This window comes from Anabrus simplex, chromosome 1, assembly GCF_040414725.1.
Source record: "Anabrus simplex isolate iqAnaSimp1 chromosome 1, ASM4041472v1, whole genome shotgun sequence".
Taxonomy (NCBI): domain Eukaryota; kingdom Metazoa; phylum Arthropoda; class Insecta; order Orthoptera; family Tettigoniidae; genus Anabrus; species Anabrus simplex.
In genome coordinates, this window is record NC_090265.1 from 787,366,254 (window position 1) to 787,385,403 (window position 19,150).

The window sequence follows — 19,150 nt, forward strand, 5'->3', positions numbered from 1 at the left end:
ATACTGCGTTTAATGCCTTTCATGACAACATACCTGTGTGAGTGTACCTTTTCTGCTCTCACACAAATGAAATCTAAGCACAGAAACAGAGCTAAATGTAGAGACTGATCTTCGGTTCGAGTGACTACGCTTGTAAACGCTTGGTCTTTGGAAAATAGCACAATCCGTCCCATTGATCCAACAACCGCAACAAGTGATTTTTCTCAAGTTGGTTTTCAGATCCAGACTGTCGTAATTAATAGCCAAGTGTCACATAGTTTTATGTGAAGTAGCTGTATGTAACTTAAACTTGCAAATGAAGTAAATATTAATCCTAAATTATACGTATAAAATCAAACATGGTTTTTTGTTTACTGAAAGCAGTATTGTGTTCTATGGCTAAGGGGTGCTTGGACAGGCATGCGATATATTCAAAGGTCCACAGAGACAAAAGTTTCAGGAAACCATGATTTACACAACACAGACTTGTTACAAATAAATAGGACAAACTTACAGGAGTTTTCATCACTAACTGACAAAAAACTTCCATGAACGACCTATGCTAATCAAAGGGCTTATTTTCAAAGTGACGAAATTCCACTTTCCTCGGATTTCAAGCTGAACGTGGGAATGTATTCCCACAATAGTTCTTAATCATCTGGAAACATATTTATTTCCAAAGTGGAATATATCTTGGTTATATAAAAGTTAAGTTGTATTTATTTCCAAACTGCCGCAATTCCACACGGCCAATAGCCCGGTGCGCGCATATCACATGACCGCTTACAGATTGTGGCGGGACTCTGCTCTTTCGCTCGTGGTTTCGTAATTTCCATGCGGTTTTCTGTAATAGTGGCGAATAGTGGAAATTGCGACGTTTGATGAAGAAATTGAGAGGGAGGCAAATCATTACATGGGGAAAAGGAAACGAATACCATCAGAATGGCAGAAAAATTAGGAGAAAATTGAAGGCCTTATTTCCAAAGTGACGCATTATATTTGAACGTTTTAGCACCTGCAATGTAACCTAGCGTGGTTCGGTCCGCATAATTTGCATTGCCATCCCTCGTGCGAGCCCGCTCCTAATTTTCATAGTATTCTTTGCACGAGGATTGTAGCCACCATGGCAAGCACATTCAGTTTATAGCTGCATAGAAAAAATGAAGTCTCTCCTGTTATTAGGAATCCATTTATTAAAAAATAGCGTTTCCTGAAAAATGTCGTTTCTTGGGGATTCGTCACTTTCGAAATAAGTCCTTCAATTACCGGTTTTCCTAAGAGATGGCGCCAGCGAACAGTATGCAGCGTATGAATTTGACACATACCTACCAACACACAGAAGTGCCGGGTGACTTGGCCGTGCGGTTAGGGGCGCGCGGCTGTGAGTTTGCATCCGGGAGATAGTGGGTTCTAATGCCACTGTCGGCGGCCTTGAATATGGTTTTCCATGGTTTACCATTTATCACCAGGCAAATACTGGGGCTGTACCTTAATTAAGGCCACGGCCGCTTCCTTCTCACTCCTAGGCCTTTCCTATCCCATCGCCGCCATAAGACCTATCTGTGTCGATGCGACGGAAATCCACTAGCAAAGAAAGAAAAGAAAAACACACACACAAGTTGAGTCCGCCAAACACTAGCGTCTGAGTTGTTTTATTCATTGAACATGTCAACGTTTGTGCCTAAAAAAAGAACATTTGCGGCCCTCATTGCTTTTCTTATTTAATCAAAACAAAAAGGTTGTGGTTTAAGTCATCGTTTGCTGGTAGAAACATATGATGAACACGCTCCATCGATCAGAATATGTGAGACATGGTTTCGTCAATTTGAACTTGGTGATTTCAACGTGAAAGACAGTGCGTGCTCGGGTAGACCAAAAAATGCGAATATGAGGAATTGCAGGCGTTACTGGATGATGCAGAACGCTATGGCCAACAAATGATTAATTTAAAACATGCATTGATCGAAAAACGACCGGAAAGGGCCAGAAGATATGGTGAACTGATTTTGTTACACGACAATTCTCCGTCTCATACACCAAAACCAGTGAAAGACACCTTGAAATAGCTTGGATGGGACATCCTTCCACTCCCGCCGTACAGCCCGGACTTGGCGCCATCTGACTATCACCTCTTCGCATCGGTGGGGCAAGCGCTCGCAGAGTAGCACTTCAAGAATTTCGAGGAAGTTTGAAAATGGCTCGACGAATGGTTTGCCGCAAAGGGGAAGCAGTTTTTCTGGCATGGTATTCATAACTTACCTGAAAGGTGGGCGAAGTGTGTAGAAGCCGATGGTCAATATCTTGAATAAACAAAAAATGAAGTTCCCTTGCGAATGACGTGTTTTTTACCATAAAATCACCTAAAACTTATTCATACACCTGGTATAATATATTTACAGACTCTTGGATGTAACCATGATGATTATGTGCCTGATGATACTACTACTGTCCGCCAGCGGTTATGTAAGAAGCCACCAAGAAGGATCAGAAGATGCCATGTATATTAAATCGTTCGGAGAGTTTATATTCGCAATACAATTTGAAATCGCAAAATTTAGTGATTAAGGTAGACAAAAATGGACGGAAATATGAACAATTGTGTGGACGAAATATGGAAGAAGACAAAGAAACGCTATGGGTGACTGTCGTAAGTGTATGAAATAGAAAGTGCGCCAATACTCCGTAGACGGAATGTCTGGGTATCAGGAAACATCATTATATTGAATGTAGAGCTATCGCAATGGTATATTTCCATAGAGGAAGGTTTAAACAACCAAACAAGCGGCAAGTTGCCTTGATGACGTTATCACACAGAACAAGAAGACTGGTAGTTTTCTTTGCTTCAGAGCAAGTATGTAAGTCGTAGTATCCTTGAAAGAGGATGGGGTAGTATCGTTGGCAATGTGTGGTTTTGCAGCTAATAGTCCAATGAGCAAAATTGGTTCAGCATCATGAAGATACTGAAAATTTCAGAGGATTAAAATTAGAACAGGGATTTTCGGTGACTTGGCAGCAAGGAACACCGGAAACGTTCATTCATGTCTTGAAGGCAAGGCCTTGTCACTGCAACCACATTAGTCTCTCCTGTGCTGTGTCAGCATAATTCTTGAAAGTCAGTATGTCCATCACGGAATACATATATTGTTTCGTTCGTCTTCCTCTTCTCTTTTTCATCATAACTTTTCCTTCCAACATGGTCCAGAGGAATTTATTACGACGCAGTGTGTGACCAAGGAATTTCGTTTCACTCTTTTCTATTCATCTGCTTCGTAATCCGAGAATGGTGGCGCTGAGTCACCATGAACGAACACCACACATTACTGCTTTTAATTCCAGTAACTGCACTTCCCTCTCCTAATACCTTCCTGGTGCCCACTTCTCTAGACAACCGGGCCACCATATCTCAGTTCGCACCCATTCCTTGTGCACTGTTGACATGTCCGCGTCACAGTGACCCATTGCCACTAATTTCGTTTGCAGCTTGTATCCCGCTGTCATACTTCCAATATTTTAGTACATTTGTATTTGATCAACATTATATCCTTACTTAAGGTGCAATCCTCATGTAGTGTTTTCTTTGTGATGACAAAAATGGGAACAGGCGTATGGTTCGCAGGAAGTTCCTGGAGTTATTAGGAAGAGATGTGAGTCTTGTCCCAGCAACAAGGACACCAAGATTTTTCATTCCTGTCCATTTTGTAATAGGTTTGTTTATGGAAATCGCTGGAAGCTGGTATGTAATGACTGCGTGTGATGCAGACAAATAGACGCTCTGTTGTCTCAATAAGTCAACACTGTAAACTCATGTTTATAACAATATCCCTGAATATCAAATTTTGTTTTTGGTATTTTTGTGAGCTAGTTCTAATATATGTAATTTTCTAATACATTTCCTCCTGATGTAACAATGTTATTGTATATTGGTTAATAAACACATTTCATTTTGATTTGAGAACGTCTGTAAATGTATGTCAATGCGTATGATTTGATATAAACACCCACATTAAGAACACTGGGTCATGGTAATACAGTGTCACCGTGTTCGTATGCAGTAAACGCGTCACTAGGACCGGCTTAAAGAACCTTTCGTTTGAATTTTCCTCTGCCAAGCCTATTTTCAGCATCCTCCTCCATATCCACATTTCAGTTTCTTGCCGGCGTTTTATATCCTTGTATCTAAGACCCTTGTTTGCAGTCATAGCACAACAAAATAATTCTCCACACAAACATTTTGACAAATTCGTTCCTGATTTTGATGTTTATGTTTCTACTTGTCAGAAGCTGTTTCTTATTACTGAAGGCTTTTCTACACATGTATGTATGTTCAGTCCGTCAGCGATGCCACTGGTTGGATCCTCAACAGCTCTGCCATCAGCTGTCATAGATGGCCTAGGCATCCCTGAAGAGGCGTACTAGGGAAATGAGGAGAGAGGTAGTTTCCCGTATCTTTCCTCACCGAGCCAGAAGTCTGCCAAGCCCACTGAAATGCATACACTAACCAACCCTATGAGCAATATTTTCACACCATTCATAGCAGGGACTGGCTGCATAAGGAATGGCATTACTAGCATCGCTCATACCTCAGTCACTTTCATGTTGTCAAAGCCAATTGCTCTAGCCTATACCAGAGGACATAGTGCACTGTAAACACTAGATCCTGCCAGCAAAGGTGGGTCTACACATGTACTACAATTAAATATCAGGTTTTACAAGTGTCTTTACGTCGTACCGACGCAGATAGGACTCATGGCGACGATGGGATACATAAGATCTGGAAGTGGGTGGGAAGAGGCCGTGGCCTTAATTGAAGGGCTTATTTCCAAAGTGACGCAACTCCACGTTTTTCGGATTTCAAGCTGACGTGGGAATGTATTCCCACAATAGTTCTTTATCATGTGGAAACACATTTATTTCCAAAGTTGGATAAAATGACATTTGAAAGTTGTATTTTTTTTCCAAAGTGACGCAACTCCCCGCTGTTTTTATTTCCAAAAGTGCCGCAGCTGCACACGACCAATAGCCCGGCGCGCGCATATCATGTGGCCGCTTACCGACTGTGGCGGGACTCTGCTCTTTCACTCGTGGTTTCGTAATTTCTATGCGGTTTTCTGTAATAGTGGCGAATAGTGCAAATCGCGACGGTTCATGAAGAAATTGAGCGGCAGGCAAATCATTACGTGTGGAAAAGGAAACGAATACCGGAAGAATGGCAGAAAAATAAGAACAAATTGAAGGCATTATTTCCAAAGTGACGCATTATAGGCTATTTGAAAGTTTTAGCACCTACAATGTAAGCTAGCGTGGTTCGGTCCGCATAATTTGCATTTCCATCCCCCGTTAGACACCCTCTCCGAATTTTGATGGTATTCTTTGCACGAGGATTGTGGCCACCACGGCAAGCACATTTAGTTTACAGTGATGTAGCTGCACAGAAAAAATGAAGTCTCTCGTGTTATTAAAAATTGCATTTCCTGAAAAATGTCGTTTCTTGGAGATTTGTCACTTTGGAAATAATCCCTTAAATTTAGGCACATCCTCAGCATTTCCCTGGTGTGAAAACTATTTTCAAGGCTGCCGACGGTGCGTTTCGAACCCACAGCTCACAGCTCCGCGCCCCTAACCACACGGACGACTCGCTTTGGGTTTGAATAGAAGTATGGTGTGATTATACAGAAGAAAATCACTCAGTATTTGACTACACCCTAAAAAATTAACAGACACTAGTGAGACTGCTAGACCGATGGCGTGGCGGGCGAGTGAATCGTACCTCATTGTCCATTTCCTTGCCAAAAAGTGCTCCTGATGCCCTTCATCACAGAACATGATACACGCTGCTGCGCGTCTCTCCAGTATTCGTTGCCCTGCACGAACCGGTAACTCGCGACGAATGGGATTTTGTGCGTATATAATATAATTAAAGAAATTGAAAGGAATAATTAGCTGATAAGGCAACAGGGCTTGTTTTAAAATAATATCTGTAATTCCTACTTTCAGGCGGGTTTAATGGAATAAAAATGTAATGTTTTATCCACGAAATGGGGGAGAAACGTCACCCGTCCCCCTCTACCGCCGCCACTGCTTTCTTCTTCTTTTTTTCTCCTCCTCCTTCTGTACCATATCCTCATTGGATGTCGCCTGTCGTCTTGTTCTCACCATCTCGGAAAATACTGGGGTCACTGAGCCCATGCCATTCCGGCAGATTCCGTAGCCGAGATATTCTCCTTCTTTCCCTACTTCTCCTTACTTCAATTTTACCTTGTAAGGTAAGCTGAAGGAGTCTGCATTTATTATTTCGAATGATATGGCCAAAGTACTCGAGTTTTATTTTTGATGTTGTGCATGATCTCTGGTTTTATGTTCACGCGTAGAAGTACTTCAATGTCTACCCATGATATTCTGAGTAGACGTTGTTAGCACCACATCTCGAAAGGTCGACGTTTTTTGGTGGTGTTCTCTTTTAGGGTCCAAGTCTCGGCACTATAAAGTAAGACAGAAAATACACAACGTCGAAGTAAACAGAGACGGAGATTGTTCTTAAAGTCCCTGTAACAGAGAAGTTTGCTCATTCTCTTGAATGCAGTCCTTCCCTGTTCAATCCAGGATCTAATTTCAACAGCATTGCTCGAGCTGTGATCAAGTACGCTGCCGAGATACAAGCATTGACTTGCTCTAGTGATGTGCCAGCTACTGTCAAGTTAACAGGTTGAATTACATGTTTGCTTATAACCATTACTTTGGTCTTTATCATGTTTAAAACGCAGACCTGCTGCAGCACTGTGTTCGACCACACAGTTTAGTAATGTTTGCAGATCTTCAGCACTTGTTGCACGCAGATCAGTATCAACTGTATATCGCAGATTATTTATTGTGATTTAATGTTTATTGATATCTCTTGATCAACTGTATATCGCAGATTATTTATTGTGATTTAATGTTTATTGATATCTCTTGATTTGGTTTCTTGACGACTAATATTTTTTTCGAGAATGTATCGAACTAAAAAAGGGAATCCAAGAAACCCAAAATTACATCCACATATTGAGTACGTCTAGAGACGCACGCGTTATGGAAACCGGTCAAGTGAGGCCGCAGGACATCCGGAGAGCCAATATCAAAAGAACCGTTTAACATACTATTGATGTCGTTTTGACAAATACATAACCTCATTCATTCCTTTCACGTAACTCAGAAGCCGACATTTCCACACTTAAGACCTGCGACATGACATCGCCGCATGTCTCACTCTCAACTCTCACAATCTCTTCACTTCAGTTTCATGTCACGCAATTAAACAATCAACATACAGAATTTTTGTTTAAAGAGTTGAAAGCTTGTAAACTAGGAATACATAGGAAGTCGCTAGTCTGGAACAGGACCTACAGTAGAATTGGGACTCCCTTGATTTCTGGTAACGGAACTCTGAGAAAGGAAGTCACGACCGTCCGTCCTCATCTGTGAATGTACTCACCGCTCAACAACCGGCAATATCTCACAAGAACACGACGAAAGCCTCGTGGGTTTCAGCCATCTGCCACAGTGTGCGTCCCGGACTGCAACAGGTTGAGGCACCATTCTCCTTATTCTACAGCTACCGAGCTCTATAGTTGCAGTCGCTTCAGTGCGACCGGTATCCAGTATTCGGGATATAATGGGTTCGAACCCCACTGTCGGCAGCTCTAAAGATCGTTTTCTATGGTTTCCCATTTTCACACCAGACAAATGATGGGCCTGTACCTATATTAAGGCCATGGCCGCTTCCTTCCCACTCCTAGCCTTCATCATCATCGAAAACGTACTGCGCCGAGTGGCGAGCTGTCTGTTAGCTCGACGGCCAATGGAGTGACTTTCTCCAGGGTCGTATCACAAAACCTGCTTTGGGTTTCTTTCCTTCCTTCCCCCATCTGTTGACTGGATCCTTTCAATTATTCCGGTGTCGTATAATGTAGTTTAACACGGGGTTTACCCTTTAATTCTTGCATTCATTCCTCAGTCGCCTTGTCAGATCGTATGCCCTGCTGCGCGTCTCATGAATTTGTTATCAGCAGCGGTGATAATTTGTTCGTCTCTTTTCCTTCCATTCCTTGCTTCCCTTCCACACGAGGGGAGCAGCGTAGCTTAACGTAGCTTAGCTTGGTTTGGTTTTTCTCGTAGCATAGCAAATCATAGCTTGGCATTGCTTAACATAGCGTAGCTTAACGTAATTTAGCTCATATTTTTATTCGTGACATAGCACAACATAGCCTGGCATTGCTTAGCATAGCATAGCTTAACGTAGATTAGCTTAGCTTTTTCTTCGTAGCACAGCAAAACATAGCTTGGCCTTGCTTACCGTAGCGTAGCTTAACATATCCTAGCTTAGCTTTTTATTCGTGAAATAGCACAACATAGCTTGGCATTGCTTACCATAGCGTAGCTTAACGTAGTTTAGCACTGCTTATTTTTCGTGACATAGCACAACATAGCCTGGCATTGCTTAGCATAGATTAGCTCAAAGTAGCTTAGCTTATCATTCGTGACAGCACAACATAGCTTGGCATTGTTTAGCAAAGCGTAGCTTAACGTAGCTTAGCTTGGTTTGGTCTTTCTCGTAGCATAGCAAATCATAGCTTGGCATTGCTTGCCATAGCATAGCTTAACGTAGTTTAGCTCATATTGTTATTCGTGACATAGCACAACATAGCTTGGCATTGCTTAGCATAGCGTAGCTCAACGTAGATTAGCTTAGCTTTTTCTTCGTAGCACAGCAAAACATAGCTTGGCATTGCTTACCGTAGCGTAGCTTAACATATCCTAGCTTAGCTTTTTATTCGTGAAATAGCACAACATAGCTTGGCATTGCTTACCATAGCGTAGCTTAACGTAGTTTAGCACTGCTTATTTTTTGTGACATAGCACAACATAGCCTGGCATTGCTTAGCATAGATTAGCTCAAAGTAGCTTAGCTTATCATTCGTGACAGCACAACATAGCTTGGCATTGTTTAGCAAAGCGTAGCTTAACGTAGCTTAGCTTGGTTTGGTCTTTCTCGTAGCATAGCAAGTCATAGCTTGGCATTGCTTGCCATAGCATAGCTTAACATAGTTTAGCTCATATTGTTATTCGTGACATAGCACAGCATAGCTTGGCATTGCTTAGCATAGCGTAGCTCAACGTAGCTTAGCTTAGCTTTTATTCGTGATATAGCACAACATAGTTTCGCATTGCTTAGCATAGCATAGCTTAGCATAGCTTACCCTAGTTTACCTTAGTTATTTATTCGTGACATAGCACAACATAGCTTGACATTGATTAGCATAGCGTAGATTAACGTAGCATAGCTTAGCTTTTTATTCGTGATAGCACAACATAGTTTCGCATCGCGTAATATATCATAGCTCAACGTAGCTTAGCCTAGGATTTTATTCGTGACATAGCACAATATAGCTTCGCATTCCTTAGCATAGAGTAGCTCAACGTAGCTTACCTTAGCTTTTCATTCGTGGCATTGCACAACATAGCTTGACATTGATTAGCATAGCGTATCTTAACGTAGTTTAGCTCATATTTTTATTCGTGACATAGCACAACATAGCTTCACATTGCTTAACATAACGTAGCTCAACGAAACTTATCTTAGCTTTTTATTCGTTTTTTTGCAATTTGCTTTACGCCGCACCGACACAGATAAGTATTATAGCGACGATGGGACAGGAAAGGGCTAGGAATGGGATGGAAGAGGCCGTGGCCTTAATTAAGGTACCCCAGCATTTGCCTGGTGCAAAAATGGTAAACCACGGAAAACCATCTTCAGGGCTGCTGACAGTGGGGTTCGAACTCAGTATCTCCCGAATACTGGATACTGGCCGCACTTAAGCGACTGCAGCTATCGAGCTCAGTATTTTTATTCGTAAAAAGCACATTATAGTTTGGCATTGCTTAGCATAGCGTAGCTCAACGTAGCTTAGCTTAGCTTTTTATTCGTGACATAGCACAATATAGCTTGGCATTGCTTAGCATAGAGTAGCTCAACGTAGCTTACCTAACCTTTTTATTCGTGACATAGCACAACATAGTTTGGCGTTGCTTAACATAGCGTAGCTCAACGTAGTTTAGCTCAGCTCTTTATTCGTGACATAGCACAACATAGTTTGGCATTGCTTACCATAGCGTAGCTTAACGTAGTTTAGCTTAACTTTTTATTCGTGACATAGCACAACATAGTTTGGCATTGCTTACCATAGCGTAGCTTAACGTAGTTTAGCTCAACTTTTTATTCGTGACATAGCACAATAAAGCTTGGCATTGCTTACCATAGCGTAGCTTAACGCAGATTCGCTTGCCTTTTTATTCGTGACATAGTACAACTTATCTTGGCATTGCTTAGGATAGCCTGGCTTAACGTAGTTTAGCATAGCTTTTATTCGTGACATCGCACAACATAGCTTGACATTTCTTAGTATAGCGTAGCGTAACGTAGGTTAGCTTAGCTTTTTGTGTGTGGCGGCCTTACAAGACTAATCAAAAGGAAAGAATGAAAGGGATTCGATACATCGAATATTGAAGGCATCGGCCAAACAAAAACAAGGGCCACGAATGGAGTGAAAATGAAAAACTCGCTAGGATTCACAACCTAATACCGTCGGAGTCGAAAAAGAACAAGAGTTGACCAAGGGAGGTCGGATAAGGTAGATGAAAGTGAGAAGCCTGGCACAAGTGAGTCGAAGGAACGCCCGGACTCAGCTAAGGACCCTGTGGTCGTCAACCCTCACTCCCGACTTAAGATAGCCTGGGGCCCCTTTTAGTCAATCTTACGACCGGCGTCCCACATCTACCGCCTCAAGGGCAGTGTCCTGGAGCTTCAGACTCTGGGTCGGGGATACAACTGGGGAGGATGACCAGTAACTCGCCCAGGCGGCCTCACCTGCTATGCTGAACAGGGGCCTTCGGAGGGATGGGAAGATTGGAAGGGATAGACAAGGAAGAGGGAAGGAAGCGGCCGTGGCCTTAAGTTAGGTACCATCCCGGCATTTTCCTGGAGGAGAAGTGGGAAACCACGGAAAACCACTTCCAGGATGGCTGAGGTGGGAATCGAACCCACCTATACTCAGTTGACCTCCCGAGGCTGAGTGGACTCCGTTCCAGCCCTCGTACCACTTTTCAAATTTCGTGGCAGAGCCTGGAATCGAACCCGGGCCTCCGGGGGTGGCAGCTAATCACACTAACCACTACACCATAGAGGCGGGCCGTATTTTCTTATATTGAATTATAACCAGTGGCGACTCCTGACTTGTGGTGTAGGTGATGTAACCGAAAAAATTACAAACATCAACGCAAGAAGACCGTCAATCCAATTTTTCATGAGAAAACAACAAACAAGGTCAACAGAAGAGTTTATTTATGATCTCACATCCACTAATCCAATGGTTTTTCATAAACATTTCTTTTGAAACCACAAACACAGGACTTAAGTTGTGTAGTTACATTCAGAGTTCGACGCGGTTGTTCTTCATTTATAATTCTGGTTTTCTCCGCAAAATAAATTGTATTAAATGGTTCTCTTAATAATCGTTCGATTACACAATGGTTAGAAATCAATTCAATTCGATTCGGATATTTGTTTTTCCTTAAAAATACATGGGATGTAACTCATTCATCGCATGCATCGTAAATGCGCCACTGAGCTTACACTTAAGAAAATGGAAATTGCAACACAATGAAGGCATTGGTCTTTTGTGTTGATTTTCAAGATATGGAACGATGCCATGTAGATATGTAAATGATCAACGTTTCAGACCCATTGGATTGTTGCTACAGGTTTCCCCACGTGATTGGTCGCGGAGGAATCAACTCCAATATACGGACTCTGGTGTAGCGTAGTTGACTTGCAGTCTGTGCAGTGAAGTGTTCCCCGTCAAACATGCCTCGACGACAGAGAAGAGCACGCTATCAACAACTGTCGCCGTTTGAGAGGGCTCGAATATTTGGGCTGTGTGTGGCTGGATTATCGCTGAGGACTGTCGCTGCACGTGTTGGCCGACAGGCATCTACGGTACAACGTGTATGGCAGCAGTGGTCAAATGAAGGTACCCACACTCGTAGACCTGGCACAGGCCCAGCGCGACAGACAACTGTGAGAGAGGATCGCCGCATCATTCGGATGGCCCGGATGGAACCCCATGCAACAGCAGCGCAAATTCGAGCAGCTGTGGCACCCCACGTTACACAAAAAACAGTTGGTAATCGCCTGCGTGCAGCTGGCTTACAAGCCTGTGTCCCTGCAGAAGGTGTTCCATTGACCCCACAACAGCGACGTGTACGGCTGGCCTAGTGTCGAGAAAGATCGACGTGGGTCGACGAATGGCATAGGGTCGTCTTTAGTGATGAATCGCGCTTCTGTCTTGCCCGCAGTGATCGCCGGAATCGTGTTCGCCGGCGTACCGGTGAGAGGGGCCGCCCAGATCTTATTGTCGAGAGGCACACAAGGCCAACATCAAGCAAGCATTATGGTCTGGGGAGCTATTGGCTTTAATGTGAAATCACAATTAGTGCTTGTTGAGGGCACTGTGACTGCTCGACAGTACGTTTATAGGGTACTCAATCCCGTGGTTGTCCCTATGATGGCGAACATTGCTAATGGGATGTTTCAGCAGGACAATGCCCGGGTTCACACTGCACGCATCTCTAGAGAAGCTCTCCACTACATCACAACCTTAGAATGGCCCGCCAGATAACCGGACCTCAGTCCTATTGAGCATGTGTGGGACATGATGGGTCGACAACTGGCCATCCGTCCTCAGCCACCCACAACTCTGGAACAACTGACCCGTGCAGTGCAGCAAGCATGGGCCACAATTCCTCAGGAAGCGATCCAGGGCTTATTGAATCCATGCCTCGACGAATTCATCAATGTATTGCAGCTCGTGGTGGGCACATCCTGTATTGATTGTTGTCCAAACTTGCGGGCAGAGGGACCTGAAAGTGTAATAATCGAATCACAACCAAACATTCGTCCTGCATGTTCAATTGCAGCAATATAGTACCACTCCTTCTGGGTGTTGCAATTTCCATTTTCTTCAGTGTACTATATCTACCGTACATATTGTATGCCTGAGGAAATAAATAAATATATAAATAACAGAACCATACATACAGTACGTACAAATCCAAAAATCACAGATTCTGAGACACCTAGAAATAATGGACTCAAACTGACTATCAAACAAAATCCACACATTCCTGAAAAACAAGACTATTAAACTGAACTCATATAAACAAACCGAAAAATATTTTCAGGAATTAGGATAACCAAATGTATAGGCTCGAGAAGCAATCACAAAATTCAAACACTAGGTTTGAGGAAGAAGGCAGGCCAGACGATATGACACCACCGGGGTCTTGGGTCACGAAATTCGTGAAATAAAATATGTCACGTATTGTTACCTTGAAACGGTGTAGGCTGTGATATAAGGTATTGATTGATGGCCATGACTGAGAGACATAGTATCAAGCCGTGTGTGGCTAGGTTCAGTGGGCTCTGGGCTTACTTAAACTCTCTCACCGTTTAGCATACATCAAGCTCATGAGCTTGTTTGAAGTTTCTCGAGTAGAACCTAGGCAGGTGGTGGTGATGATTATTGTTTTAAGAGGAAGTACAACTAGGCAACCATCCTCTACATAACATTAATCAGAGAAAAAGAATGGAAGAGATCCGACACTTCGAAAAGTGAGGGTATCGATCAAAGGAAGACAAGAGCCACGAAGGACGTGAAAATGGAAGATTCCTTAGGCTTCGAGTGCTCTAATACCGTCGGGGTCGGAAGAGAACATGAGTTGACCAAGGGAGGTCGGATAGGAAAGATGAAACTGAGGTGCCTGGCACAGGTAAGTGGAAGCAAACCCAGGACTCAACTCAGGGTCCCGTGGTCGCCGGTTAATGCTCCCGAGTTGAGAGCCCCTGCGGACCATTCTAGTCACCTCTTTGGACGGGCAGGGGATACCATGAGTATTACTCTACCCACAGGGGGAGCTTGTTTGAACTTCCTCGGGTAGACCGTAGGCAGGCAATCACTTTGCGACCAATTCCAGGATCAATGCATGCCACTGCTGCATAAATTCACATAATGAGAAGTTGATATCGGTGGACCATTACCATCATAGTATATGTACACTTTCCTTTCCTTTCAAAAATTTCGTGAGAGTAACAGAGCATTGTTTACTCTCACTGTTGCTCTTCAAGATAATGGAACTCACGTGCTGATGAGGTGAAGAGCTTCTTTTAATAAGAATATGACTAGACAGCACTCAACTTTCTCCTCAAGATGTTCAAATTCCCTCCGCATCTCACATCATTTGACAGGTCTTAGTGAAAGCGTTCACAATACATGGGCTCTCTGCCATCATTCTCGGCATTTTAGAGCAGAGCCATCTGAGTGATAGATCTGTGATGATTGATTGATCCTCCACAATCACAACTTGGGTGACTTGATGCCTCACTCCATTTAAGTAAGTCAGCGTAGATCGAACTGGCAATGCTCAAATTCGTAGGTCGAAGTCATACTGACAGAGGGAGATGTGCAGCTCGATGCCGAGGCTAACCGCATAACAGTGCAGGCTTAAACGTACATGCTGTTAATCGATAAGAGTGTAGGTTTAATCTCACGCTTACCAGGTGTTAACCTAACCGGCTGTCCTTCCCTACACCCTGGCTAAAAGTGCAGGGTTAACCTTCCGCTGACCAGGTGTTAACCTTACCACTTGCCCTTCTCTAAACGCTGATGAAAAGTGCAGGCATAACCTTACGCTGACCAGGCGTTAACCTAACCGGTTGCCCTTCCCTCCACCCTGGCTAAAAGTGCAGGCTTAACCTTACGTTGACCAGGGTTAGCCTAAAAGGCTGCCCTTCCCTAAACTAGCTTAGCGGCTACACGTTGTACTAATAGGACTGGGGAGATGTTGTAAGTTTTAATACATATGCTTCATTCATAGGGTAGAAACGTTGGAAGCACCCTCAGGGGGCTTGGAGTTGAACTTGGAATATTGAACAAGATAGCAGCTACACGTTGAACTAATAGGATTAGGGTGAAGGTATATGACTTAATACCTATGCTTTATTGATAGGAGTGTAACATTGGAAGGCAATCTCAGTGACTTGAATCTAAACTTGGAACAAGATGGTGGATACACACATTGTGTTAATGAGACTAGGGAGCTGATGTAAGGATTAATACATATGCTTTACAGAGATGTAACGTTGAGAAGCACCTTTGGGGCTCAAAGCTGAGCGACTGCAGATTGATTCCTCCTCCTCCTCCTGTTTGCAAGCTTAACTTGCACGGATTTAACGCCAGACTTAACCTTAAAAAGGTGTTACAGACTCAGATTTGAGATTCGATCCCATGCTTAACCTAACTAGACAAGACGAGATATGGTCCAGTGGCTTTGATGCTGAGCTTAGTGAGAGCTGAACTTGGAACAAGGTGGCGGCTACTCACTGTACTGATACGAGTATGGAGATGGCGTATGGCTTTGTGCCCGTTGCATTTTCGGATGTGTTCCAAAATGGCGCCTAGGAAAGGTATAGACCACTCAGACCCAAGAGAGTATACAAGAAAGTCTTGACATCTGAATACAATAGGAGGCCATGATTAACTTGGAACGACTACTTTTCAAAGGCGGTGCAGAACAGAGCAATGTCAGGGGAACTGTTTCTAAAAACAAGTAAAATAAGAGAGGTTATTGAAAAACTTACTTGAAAAACTGAACTCGAGAAGTGAGGAAGCAAACTGCTGTTGCTGCGTAGAAGAAAGGAATTAGAACATATTACGGCGGAAGATTCGAAGAATAAATATTATAAATTAAGAGAAGACGGCAAAATACCTGCAGAAACACTGTGAAAGAATATAAATACAGCGGGATATACGAGAATTTATTTAAATACGTATACTGATAGACCCGAGACGCAAGATCAGCGATACTTCGAAAATCGTTAATTGGAAGTCGTAAGAAAAGAAAAGGATAGGAGAGAATTACTCCATCAGAAGAAGAGTCAAGAAAGAAATAGTATTTTCAGAAAACAAATCATTTAAAATTGAAGATTATTATAAAACGAGACGGAAGATCTTACGCAAATTTAAAGAATTGGTTAACTAGAACACAAGAGAAGACCAATAGAATATTTTAAAAAAAGGAAATATTACTCTAAGGAAAACTTAAAAATGAACATTTACTTGTCGACATTATTTTATTATATTGGCAGTTACGGTATTCCGAGAAGAAGATGACTTGCTAAAGCATCCAGATGGACCAACCTGGAGGGAGATATCATCCGACTAGCTGAACCTACCTAGGATGAGATGAGGAATCCAACCGAACCTCGAACCATGGCCAATGAACCACCGATGTGACGAGCAGAAGGAGAGCAACTGACAGCTGATATGATGAAAGACGAGCTAAGTTTTTGCCATAAGTATTATAATTCTTAATTTAGCTAGGCATATGCATCAGAATAGAGTATTCTAAGTGTGAAATATTTAAGAGTGCAAGTGAAACAGTTAAGTGAAGTGCGATATATTTAATCTGATAATACTATATTAGTATATAATTAGTTTGATATCTCGTGGAGTATGGCTCTGCATGAAATAAGTGAATTTCCAAGGTAATTGAGAATACGAGTAGGAAGAAAAGCTATCTGACAGCCGAATGCAAAGCTTATCGTTTGGTAAATAATATATATGGATCTCGCGAAACCATTCGGTCAACGATTACATCACAGGTGGATCGCATGTGAGGAAATTAAAGATTTAATCGAGTTATTCCTTGTAAAGTAATGTTGTTAAATGCACGAATGCAATATTTGAAGATTAAGTATCGTAATATTGGAAGAGAATTGATCTATTTAAAGGAGTATTTACGTGAGGAAGAATGATACGTCTTAGCAATTGCATATGTTATGAAAGAGGTTATGAATGATGAGAAATGGTATTGAGAAAGGTGAAATGGAAATAATTGAAGGTTTAATAACGAGGAAAGAAGATATATGAATTAATTTGTGTATGATAATATGGGTTGCGGTGATTATGAGACGTATATATGGATGGTAGATGCTAAATATGAATATATTGGATCAGTTAGACGATTGAAGCACAAGGAAAGACATACACTGTGGGAGTGACATAAAATAAGGTATGAATGGTGAATATTTACGTATAGTTGAGATTAGAGAGTTGGTATAACATTAAGTACAGCTGTTAATATTAAAATATAGGTATCGTATGACGTATTCTCGTAACATATGTGAAGCGAAAGGTGTCATAAGCCAATATATGTTCAAGTATACTAGAAGCGACGCATATAAATAGTATCGAGATATCATAACGTGAATACATATTGAATTACTTGCACATATAATATATTAAAGATAAGCTTAACGAATGGATGCATATTGAGCCGTATAGCAGTAAACTAAGAATTATTTAGATAGAATAGTGAGTTAGATTATTTTTTATTTGAGTGTTCATTTATAATTCATGTAATAATTTTAGATGAGAAGATAGTAAATTAGGAGCCGCTATTTAAGAGGCAATAGGGATGGAAACCTTAGCACGTCAGTCATCATGATACATTTCTTTGCCAAAGAAATACTGCATTAACGAATTCAGATCGCAATGTTTTAGTTTTTATAAATTGTAAGGAGGAATTCTATTTTAACTACGATGTGATTATGGTACAGTAATAGATGTGAATGATTGATTTAATTTTTTAATATGATGATAAATGATGAAAACTGGAGTTCATTTCAGGAATAGTGAATTCATTTTATTACCTTATTTTGTTAGAAAGCCAGCGCTGACTTAAATGTTGAATTTTACGAATTATTATTGAATTTAATCAATGATTGTGGAATTTTATAGTAACACGAGTTCTCAATTCTTGAATTTTTCCTTAGTTTTATAAATATGTTTTCTCATTATTTTTCTTACAAAGTGAGTGATAATTTATAGCAGTTGTGAGTAGACTGACTTAGTTTTTAAGGCGTTTATCTTGCAATTTGCGTTAGAATTAAGCGGTAAATGATGAATTTATATATGAATGCGATAGGATGGAGACGTTCATCGGTGATAATCGCGTGCGCTCCCTACCTTTTTCTCTGAATTCACGTAAAGCCTAACCAAGAAGAAAAATTCGATATTTTTCTTAACTGAAGAAATACCCTGAGATTACATCTGACTGTCGGAATATTATGACTGTGTCGTACCTGGACGCGGGAAGGGCTCAGCTTAATACATGTGCTTTATTCATATGGGCCATGACGTTGGAAGCTGACCTTGGAACAATATGGCGGCTACAACTGGGACTAGGGAGATGGTGTAAGGCTTAATCATTCATAGGGACTATATCATTGAAAGGCGACCTTAGGTCTTGGAGTTGAGCAGCCGCATAAAGGACAAAAGGGCAAAAGATCTAAATGGCTAAATGACAAAACCGCGAAATAACAAAATGGCAAAAGGACTAAAGGGCAAAAGGGCTGAAGGGAATTGGCTATGGTCTGGGGTTCAGAGCTGTACTTGGAAGGGATAAAGGACAAAAGGGTTAAAGGGAAAAAGGGTAAAAGTGCAAAAGAGCAAAAGGTCAAAAGGTAATGAGCTATGGTCTAGGGCTTGGAGCTGAGCTGGAAGGGCTAAAGGCCAATAGGGCTAAAGGGCTAAAGGGAAAAACAGCAAAAGGGCTAAAGAGCTTAAGAGATAAAAGGCAAAAGGGCAAACGTGTTAAAGGGCTAAAGGGAAAAAAGCCTAAATGCAAAATGGCTAACGGGCAAAAGGGCTAAAAGGCTAAAGGGCAGAAGGGCACGAAAAGCAAAAGGGGTAAGAGAAAAGGGCAAGAGGGCCGAAAGGCAAGAGGGCTAAAGGTCACAAGGGCTAAAGGGCACTCTAGAAATTTATAGTAGCTTACAATATTGTTTCCATCACTGTCATCATTAAAACGTTGGTGTCGGAACCTAAAACAGTCCGCGTTACGCTGTAGCGTTGTTGAGATGGAATAATTCAGTTTTGGAGAATAATGTTTGAGGGCTCTGTTCACGCAGAAGTACGTGGGTTCTAGTACTTGTCAGGAAGTCTCATAGTGAAATTTTCTATAGGCTTTGAATCAAAAATATGATGGGACGGAATTCGTGCTTTTAAGGTGGAACTTTCAT